This window comes from Xiphias gladius, chromosome 6 (genome assembly GCF_016859285.1).
Source record: "Xiphias gladius isolate SHS-SW01 ecotype Sanya breed wild chromosome 6, ASM1685928v1, whole genome shotgun sequence".
NCBI lineage: Eukaryota > Metazoa > Chordata > Actinopteri > Istiophoriformes > Xiphiidae > Xiphias > Xiphias gladius.
Genome location: NC_053405.1, coordinates 3,540,035 through 3,550,517, shown reverse-complemented (window position 1 = coordinate 3,550,517; position 10,483 = coordinate 3,540,035). Strand labels below are relative to the sequence as shown.

The 10,483-nt window shown below is 40.6% G+C and overlaps 1 protein-coding gene across 2 annotated transcripts in view; it reads left to right on the top strand.

The window, feature by feature from the left end:
- The first annotated feature begins 698 nt into the window (after positions 1 to 698).
- exoc2 (exocyst complex component 2) overlaps positions 699 to 10,483 on the top strand; it is a 50,970-nt gene continuing 41,185 nt past the window's right edge. For both annotated transcript variants that reach the window (XM_040128538.1, XM_040128537.1), the window contains exon 1: positions 699 to 765. The gene's annotated coding sequence lies outside the window, so the exon portion shown is untranslated. The remainder of the gene's footprint in view (positions 766 to 10,483) is intronic.

Sequence of the window (10,483 nt, the reverse complement as noted above, 5' to 3'; positions counted from 1 at the left end):
TAAAATTTACCACTGAAATGCAGTAGAGTAGAAGTATAAAGCAGCATAAAACAGAAAATATTCAAATAAAGTACAAGCACCACTTAACTGTGCTTAAGTATATTAACCGAGTAAATGTGGGGTGTACTTACTTACTGTCCATCACTGCCGGGCTGTATAATGAACAGAGTAAAAAGATAGAGAATGTGAAAAGTTGTAGCACACAGGATGTTTAGGTTTCCATATGTCACTGTTTCATAACCAAATATTGGTATCGTAATTTCCACCTTTCTTTTGTCTTTCACAAGTTTATGTGAAGTCATGGAGATTCACAGATAAAAGTGTGACACAGCACATGCACCGATTTTGAATGTACAGTATACGTACTGTCATAGTGTTTTTCAGCATAATCAAGATGTGTCTAGATTAAATGGCAAAGCAATAAATCAGCAAGTCAGATGCATATCATTAAAAGATACCGTGGACTTTATCAATTAGTCAAAATGATTGCCAATCACTCATATCAGAATGAATAATTAATTATTAATATTGGATTATCAGAGTTTATTTTATTTTGTTTTACTTTTTATGATATGTTTTATATATATATATATATATATATATATATATATATATATATATATATATATATATATATATATATTTATTTATTTTTATTTTTTTAATGACATTTTATTTTATTCTGAAGGCTGTGGCTGAGAACGGAAAGCCGGAAGTAGTCAGAGGATACAGGAAACGGTCGGTGAAGTCCAGCAGCTGTAAACTGTAAGTTACTCTTTTCTCTAAAATATTTTTCTCCTAAGATTCTCAAAGTAGAGCAGAGGTCATTGCGCGTACGTCAGGGAGATATTTAGGCCCTCTTTAAGGTTACGACGAACGCAAACGACAGCCTCGGCTAACCCTTCCGGCATAACGAGTTGGCTTGCTAGCGAACGGTGGTTAGCCTGAGCGAGTGATAGCTGTCAAATTTGTCAACCAAGCCGATATCCTTGTCTCTGAAATCACTGATGGGTTGTTCTGTATGTTGCACTGGGCGTCTTTGATGTGTCTGTGACAGTCGACGTTAGTAGGAACAGCAGACAAACCTGTCTAGGGTTGTTATGTTGCACCGTCTTACCAGCAATACTAATAGCTGAACCAAATTCCGTTGGAATATCTGTCAATTTAAAGGTTACGTTGCGCTGTTTGAGTAGCAGAACATACTTTTAAGACTTCTTACTAACCGTCAGCGGCCTGGTGATAAATTGGTAAATTCGGTGCTTTAGTACCACATCAAGCTGTACTTATTTGCTATGAAAATTCAATCTGTTGTCCTATGTAACTGTCACTGTTTTTTATAACTGCTTTATTTTGCAAACGTACTGTAGTAGATATAACTCCCTCTCCCTCCATCTTTTACTATTTTTCTCTGTCTTTTGCTTGTCTCCAGCTGAATCATATTGATACACCAAAGTTTGATGCTCCAAACTTAAAAAAAAAAAATTACATCAGACTCACCAGCAAATTGTTGCTGTTGAGTAGTTATTATCTGATTACTCATGATCATCCACAGACCTTTGTTGACATTTTTTGCAAAAAAGGATGACGTTCCCTGCAAATGTACGAAATATAAATGATAACAGACAAAGTCTCTTTCTTCAATCTGAGAAACTACCCCCCCCCATTCTCCAACTAGCGGTGGATATTTGAAACAAATATAAATAATGAGAACTCAAAACAACACAAGTAAGTTAGGGAATGTTGTATCCACGAGAGACCTCAAGAAGTTACTCACAGTCGGGTGGCACGATTTCTCTCTCAACTTCTATGAAGACTGTGCAGTGCATTCCAATAAACACAGATGTTTTAAAACAGAAATTATGGGTGTCTATGAAGCTGCCTACAAAAACAGAGAAAATGTATTGGACTTAACACCCTGCTTACACTTGGACAACAAATGTATACTGATGGGAATAAGTAAAACAGAAAGAAATGATCACAATCAGATTACCTCATATTACTCAGAAAGGCAGCCTTGCATTAACCGGAAGACACTGATAAGAATAAAGATTAGAGAACTGCAAATTAGGTTTTTAAAACATAAGTTGTTAATGCATCACTATCTCACTGATTGTTAATGACAAATTATTGTTCTATTAAGCAACTTGATTGCAAGTAAAACAGCTTTCAACTTTCCTCTTATTGTAATGGTCATACCAGGATAGATGATGTGCATATGATGTGCACTGAGCCAAGTTAGTTGTTTATCACTGGCAGCAACTGTTGGCTTGTTTTCGTTCATCTTCAGCAATGACCTTGTTGTTTTTTCGTGTGAGATTCTGTCAGCCTGCTAAATTAAGGTATGTGAAGGTGCTGATGATATCCCCTCAGCTCCCCCAAGCAAACTATGCTTCCCCCTTATAAGGGTTTAAGAGGCATGATTGCATGCCAATACGACGCTTCAGAGAAAAAGCTTGGAAATGTAGAAATAAACATTGTAATATCTCTATGATTACTGTGTTTTAAGCCGCCATTCAGATTTCAGTTTCCTGTTACAAGACTTACAGGACTTTTATGAAGGAATTGTTTCTCCTCTTCTTTATTTTGAAATCTGCGGAAGGGCTGCAGCTAATGATTATTTTCATTATCGATTAAGTATTTTCTTGAATTGATTTGTTTATAAAATGTCATCAAGTACTAAAAAAAATGCCTGTCATAACTTCTCACAACTCAAGAAGATCTATTCAAGGAGATGTATTTGACAAGCAGTCTAAAACCCAAAGATATTTGGTTTGCTGTCGTATACGATAATAAAAGCAACAAATCTCTACATTTGCGAACTTAGAAACTGCAACAATTTGATCTCTGACCACAGAACATATTTTGTTGTCATTCAGTAGCAGTGTTCTCCATCATTTAGTCATGAAAACTGCAAGTAGTTATGTGATTTAAAGCACCTGGGCCTACCGGGAACTGTGATAGAACTGATAAGATTTAAGTTTGGTGTTTGGTCCGAAAAGGGCTCATTTATTGAAACAAAATTTAGTTGCAGTAAGCACTTCTAAAGTTAGCTTTGCTCCATTTTGTTTTACAAAGTGTCATAACAAGCCTATGTTACTCTTAGGTCAAGAAAGCACAGTTTCAGTTGTGGTTGTAGATATAGTTATTTCAAGTAGATCTAAAGGTTGAGATAACACTTACTTAGTAAACCTAAAGGCCTCCTGTTGTGATATAAACACTTCTCTGACCTCAGCCTCATTAAGTGTAGTGTTTTCAAACAGAACAGAGTCTAAGCCTCTATAATCCCTTTTTTGTGTGCTTTTGTTATTAAGGCTGTCAACAAATATTCTAAATTCAATTATATAATAGAATTGTAAAAAAAACAAAACAAAAAACAGACATTCAATTGTGGGGAAAAAAGCGGCATTATCGTGGCTGTCTGCCTCGCGTTTTCTGGCGTAGGCCTGGGCCGCTGCACTGAATGCACTTCACGATGGACAGGAGCCACACAACATCTCTTTCACTGATTTAAAAATGAAATGTAGGTCGAGCTGAAACGAGCAAATAATTCAACAACAACCATGTGGTAGTGATGGCAGAGAGTTCACAACCCAAGTCGGCCGCAGAGATAGCGATTGCACTCACAGTAATCTAAAAAGGCCCGTTTGGACAAACCTCGGATTTTGGTCAGTAGACGGCAAAATTGTGGAACCTGGAGATAAAGTTGTATGCAAGCTACATAGGCTACAGTTAGCCTAGCATTCCAGCACTAGCAACCTCAGGGCACATCTTGAAACTACACACCCAAGTAGTTATGTCTTTTGTTGTATTGGTTTGCCCTCTTTTTGACATAATGCGCAAAAATAGATATTCTTATGGCACGTACCTATGTGTCATTGTTCTTTTTTTTTTTCCGAAGGAATAATCAAACATCATTTTTGTCCAATTTTGACAGCACTAATTGTTATAACAGACTTTCTTTAAGTAGGCCTGTCCAAGGGAAACAGTACCTTTCCATGTGTGTGTGTGTGTGTGTGTTCAACTGATTGATTGTATGAGAGAATGAATGAGAGCAACTGAGTGACAGGCAGATAGGAAGCAGGCGCCATGTCGCAGGAATAAGTTGTCATTGAGCTCCTCCATCATTTGAGTTGACATCCATGCTAACAAGTCCATCACCCTTTCAGTGAGAGTCTACAGAGGTCTGTGTATCAGTTGTCCTTCTCTTCCCCAAAGTCAGCACTGCTTTGCTGGGGGAAGGTGGGGGCAAGGCAACACTGATCCATTTCCTGCCCCCCTCCCAGGGCTCTAATTGAAAAATATGGGTGGCCTTGCTTGTTTGTTTTGGTGGAATGTGGTGGGTTGTGTTTTTTGAGGCTTTTCCTCACTGCCGCTGCTCCGTAGACCTTGGGGTGAATCGAGCAACAGGGGTCAGCCCGAGCCTTGTTTGTGAAGCGGCGCTTCTCTCTCACCCCTGTCTGCTCCCCGCAGTCGGCCTCACCTGGTAGTCTCCTCCCTGCTGAAAGGCTTGCTGGGCCACTGGTTTTCACAGTGTGGTTTCTGTGACCCCAGTCAGACCTGGACAGACAGACAGACAGACAGAGGAGCTTTGGGTTTGGAAACAAGCCACAAGACAGCTCAAAGAGACAGGCTCAATACTAATGGAGCTCATTTAATGCAGATCCTAGCAAGATTTATTGAAACAATTAGTTTATAATACTTAATTGATCGCCAACTATTTTGATAATCAGTTAATGATTACATCAATTTTTTCCAGGTTTTCCTTGGTTCCAACCTCATAATTGTGAGGATTTGCTGGTTTCTGCTGTGTTATGCAGTTATGCAATAGTAACCAGAGTATCTTAGGGTTTTGGACGGTTAGACAGAACAATTTAAAGATGTCCCCTTGTGCCCTGGGACACTTAGGCAGGCATTTTTGTCTATCTTGTGACATTATATAAGCCAAACAATTCATCAATTAATCGGCTAGTTGAGGAAATTGGTAGATTAATCTTTAATGAAAATAATGGTTGATTAATTGATGACAGAAAATTAATCGGCAACAATTCTAAATCAGTTATCAAGCAAAAATATCAAATATTTGGTCTGACTTATGTAGACATTTGAGGATCTTTCCTTGGGCTCTGGGAAATTGTGACAGGTTTTTTTCACGACTCAAGTGCATTTTATATTAAGCGATTAATCAGTTAATCAAGAAAATAATCAAAGGATTAATTGATAATTAAAATAATCACTAACTGAAGCCCTGGTCGATTACTCAGATGGTCCCAGAATAGTATTGAGCAACAATTGTGGTAATGAATCATTTATCATATAAAAAAACATATGATTTGAAAATGTCACTTTGGACTCTGGGAACTTGTGATGGGCATTCTTTCCTTTTTTGACATTTTATAGACAGTTATGTGATTATTTAAAAATAATTGATATAATAATCTTTAGTTGCTGGATTAAATGATATTGCTGATTTGTACTGTAAGCAAGAATGTTTTTATTATTTATGATTGTATGTGACTGTGGAAGGTTCTCACGCTGGTGAAGTGTTTTTTATGTAAAGCAGCTGGGGCAGCAGTGTTACAGCCTCACTCATGAAGGTTCAAATGTCTCCATTTCACCATGTCATTGGGCAGAGCTGCCTGTCTCCAGTCTCTTAATCCTCTGAAAACATCTTTCTGCATTTGCAGGCCCATACTTTATATTTCTGTTTATTGTTACAGGATTTTTATATGGGAAATTGGGGACTTCACTTCATTAGGCCCAACTCTGAAAAGCACTTGAGACTGACAAACAAACAAACAGACAGCCCTAAAGCTAACAGTCCCTGTGGGCAGACATCATGATGGTAGGATAGTGAGCCAGAGGCACACATCTGATCACTCTGTCCATTTTCTCTGTCACGAAAGACTCTCCATGAGCCCTGGGACTGACTGCTTGCAGAGGAGATGCTGACTCATTGTGGAAGAACTCATTGACTGGCCACTAGTCACAGCATCTGTTTTCAAACAGAAGCTGCACAGTTCATATTGATACGATCCATTTATTTGAAATATAATACAGCTGACGCATATTACGGTCAATGTTTGGCTATCGGCTACATTGCCCCCTTCACATCTTAGAGGCATGTGGTGGCCTGGGTGTGAGCGAACACTGAGGAGGATTGTTTAAAGCTCCACCCAGCCTGTGTGATCAGGCCAGTCATCTCAGGCTGGGTCATGTTTGGCCCGCTCTGTGCATTCAGGGGAGTCAGAGGGGATCTTTGATGGAATTTGGTGTTTGTGTAATGTTGGGGAGCATGGAGTGAAATCGTGGCAGTGGGGGGTGGGGGGTTGCGAGCAGCCAGCATAGTGAGTTAGCGCCTCTGATGGGCGATGGAGGGGGTTGCGGGTGATGAGCTGTCTAAATGGGTCCCTTTGTGCCCCCTAAACCCATCACCTCTTTTACACACACATGTCCATACATACACTTGCCAATCACTGCCATATGTGAGTCACCTTTGAGCTCAGGGCAGCGTATGATCCATGGTATGAACGCCTTATTCATGAGATAGTCACGTGGCAATGTGTGTGTGTTGATACGGTGTGTCTGGTAAATAGGTTCCTGTCTGTGTTATGATGCAGAGAGTTTGTCGTGTTTTGAAGTTGTCGAAATAAAAAGCGGGCCAAAGGTTAGAGTTTGGAGGAGGAGTTGTATTCTTCCCTTTAGTTGATAGTACACAGTGGAGGCGGACAGGAAACGGGGAGAGAAAGACAGGGATTACGTGCAACACAGTTCCCTGAGTTGAACCATGGACACTGCCATTACATGACTCAAGTCTTAGATGGGGTTGGGTGATAACTTTAGATGTACAGCTAACAAATATCATCGTTTCCGATGTACCCGATGGTTATTTAGTTATCAATTAATTGTTGAGTGAACGTCAGAAAGAAAATGTTAGAAAACAGTCAAAAAGTGATGGTCTCAGATCTCGTATTTTGTCTGACCAACAGTCTACAACCCCAAAAATACTCAATTTACAATGAAATACAACCAACATAAGCAGAAAATCCTCACACCCTGATTTTAAAAAATTGTTTGTTATTTTCAATGTGGAGGGGCCCAGTGTTTTGGGTGATACATAGGTCCCTTCAGGTTGTGTGTTTCTTACTGTCGTTGCGCAGCTTAAAAGTTTCAAGCTTAAACTGTGTTGACCCGCCAAAAAATTTAGAGTTGCCTGCAGTGAAGGGGACACATTGCCTACAATAAACACACAGCATAGCATTCCCCTCGTACCGCAGTGACGGGTACTGTGTTAGCCATTGTGGCTGAAAGTAGTACAATTTCTTCTTCGCTGGCTCAGTCGGCCTCTCCCTGCCTGCACCTGCACCCTCATCATCGTTGGCTCTCCCTCTCCAGCAGCCGCGTCCTCTCTCCCCATTATGTTTTTTAAAATTATCAGCTATAGACCGTTTCATCTTTGGAAACAAGTAACCGCTAAGTTGATCATTTTTTCGCATGCACACTGGTGATAAAAGTGCACGTAGGAAGAGACTGTCTGAGCCGGTGAAAAAGAGTACTACTTTTAACCACAATGGCTAATGCAGTACCCCTGCCGGAGGGGCACCAAAACAGCCTAATGATCATCATGTGCTTGAACAGATGCGACCAATGGGAAATTTTAACTCTTACTCTCAAAAATGGTTGCATATGGGACCAAGTCAGTCACCTGACCTCAAACCAACTCAGCATGCTTTTCACTAACTGAAGACAAAACTGAGGGCAGCAAGACCCACAAACAAGCAGCAACTGAAGGCGGCTGCCGTAAAGGCAGCATCTCAAGGGAGGAAACTCAGCATTTGTTGACGTCCATGGGTTCCAGATTTAAGGCAGTCATTGTCTGCACGGGATTTTCATCCAAATATTAAAAACTAATACTTATATTTGTAATTATGTCAGTTTTCCAGTTACTTTGAGCCTCTGAAAAACGGAAGGACTATGCATAAAAATGGCTGTAATTCCTAAACGGTTAATGCAATATTTTGGTTAAACCCCTTTGAATTAAGGCTGAAATTAGACACTTCAAACACATCTTCACGGCTTCGTTTCAAATCCTTTGTGGTGGTGTAGGCACAATTATGAAAACTGTGTCACTGTCCAAATACTTAAGTACCTAACTGTGTATATACGTGTATACATAGACATACGTGTGTGTGTGTGTGTGTGTGTGTGTGTGTGTGTGTGTGTGTGTGTGTGTGTGTGTGTTTATAGATATATATAGATAGATATATAGATATAAATAGTTATAGATATAGATAGATAGATATATATAATGTATATACACATATGAATATAAATATAGAAGTGCGTGCGTGTGTGTGTGTGTTTGTGTGTTTTATCTGATCTTTTATCTGAACTCAGTCTTCCTATTTCCAGGAGGAAAAAATCCACTGCTGCCATCTAGCCTACACCATTGAGCACAACATTTTTGGGGTGTACTGTGGTACATTAAAATGAAATGGTTTCATGTGACAAAGATTTGTTTACAGCTTTAATAAAAAATCTTTTGCTTTGTGTCCGCGTCCGGGTACCGAGCCAAGGAAAGGTTGTCCCGTGTTAGCAGTGCTGCAAAAGATGCCAAGCCTCAGACTTACACAGCTACCACACTGATTTGTTAGTCAGCCTCCAAGGAAAACAAACGTGTCTTTTTATCCCTATTACCAGGGAGAGAGAGAGAGAGAGAGAGAGTGAGAGCGAGGTTGGGGTTGTGGCTGGGGGCTAGCAGCGTCATGGTTGGAAGAGAATCGGGCGAGAGAAAAGGGGCTTAATCTGGTTCTGTGTTGTCATCGATTTAATTTAACCTGCAAAGTACAACATGTCTTGACACATGATGGAAGAAAGTGGGGTATAATCTTAAGGGGATCCTCTGATGCCCTCTAGAGGTAATACCTTTATCCCTCTGGTGGAAAATGCCATAGGTTTCCAGTTGGAGCTTCAGAAACCTCTTCTTTTGTTTTCCTCTTCATGCTACTTTAAGGAAAAATGCATTCACAGTTAGGCCGCAGCCTGTATAAAGTTATAGTTTCTATTACCTAGTTTGCAGGGTATTTGTGATTGTGCATGACATGAGACTTGTGCATGTCATGCACGAACTAAAGTTCCCTTAGTTTCTGTGTGACTTGTTGCTTGTGTGTGTTTGTGCACGTGTGTGCGTGCACGCTGGTGTTATAGAGAGGGGTCTGGGCAGTGTTCCCGTGTCCATGCACAGCCCCCAGAGTAAAGTAAACACAGCGGCTCTTTTCTCATCCCAGCCGTCAGCAGGCTCTCCCCAGGCCCGCGCCAGAGACCACACACCCAGACCACACACACACACACACACACACACACACACACACACACACACACACGCACGCATACGCATACACACACACACTGCCCAGACCTCTCCGCAGATCCTTCTACATACTCGGATACACACAGACCACACAACACCAGCTTGGGCCCCTCGCACGCAACCTAGCTGAGCTGTCATTCTGCCCAGCGTGTATGTGTGTGTAAATGTGTGTGTGTGTGTGTGTGTGTGTGTGTGTGTGTGTGTGTGTATGTGTATGTGTGTCTGTACATGTGTGGGCAGGCTATCTGTGTGTTTGTGCACGTGTATTTCCAAGATGGGGGTGTGGGTGGGGGGTAGAATAGAAATACTCTTGGCAGCAGAATCAGAATTATACAAAATAAAGAGCCCAGTCCTCTGCCCCTCGCAGCTCCCACTCTAAACATGTGGGATTGATGAACGATATACCAGGCTCTTGTTTTAGGCCTGTTAACCTCTTATCTTCTTCATGTCAGATCCATAGCCCCTCCATTTCCTCTGACAAGCGCAGGGCAGCAGCAACAACATGAGGTAAATCCCGTTGGAGTTTTCTCATTAACTCTGGGGGATGTTAGGGTGATTGGGGGGGGGGCTCTGTGGCAGAAAGGTTTCCCAGAAAGGTTCCTACTTGTGGAGCTTTCTAGGTCAGTGCTTGTGCTACAGTCCCACTGCTGCTTTTTATGCTGCTGTGTTTTTTTTTGTTTGTTTTTTTTTGTGCCATATGACTTTTCCCCGCGTAAATTCCCACAATTTCAAACCTGTTAACGAACACTGGAATGAAAATGTTAGTCCTGTGATATTTAATTAGTGCCACGAGGCAAATATTCAGCAACTGATAAATTGTGAACTGATGGGACTGAAGTGTTAAGGAGGTTCTAATGTGGTTAATAACGAAATGAATAATCTCTCAAATGACAGAAAATGTATGGACAGTACTTATGGCAACTGATTGAGCCAGAGGTTCCCAACCGTTTTTGACCCTGGAGCCTAATTTTATGTAGTTTTCCTGACACCAGCTATTTAAAATAAAGATGATGAGATGTTTTTTGATGATAAAGAGATATTTTTGCTATTGGCTCCTTTAAATTGAGAGGTTGGTATTTTAGTGTGAATTTATGAAAGACTATTTTACTCTACAGT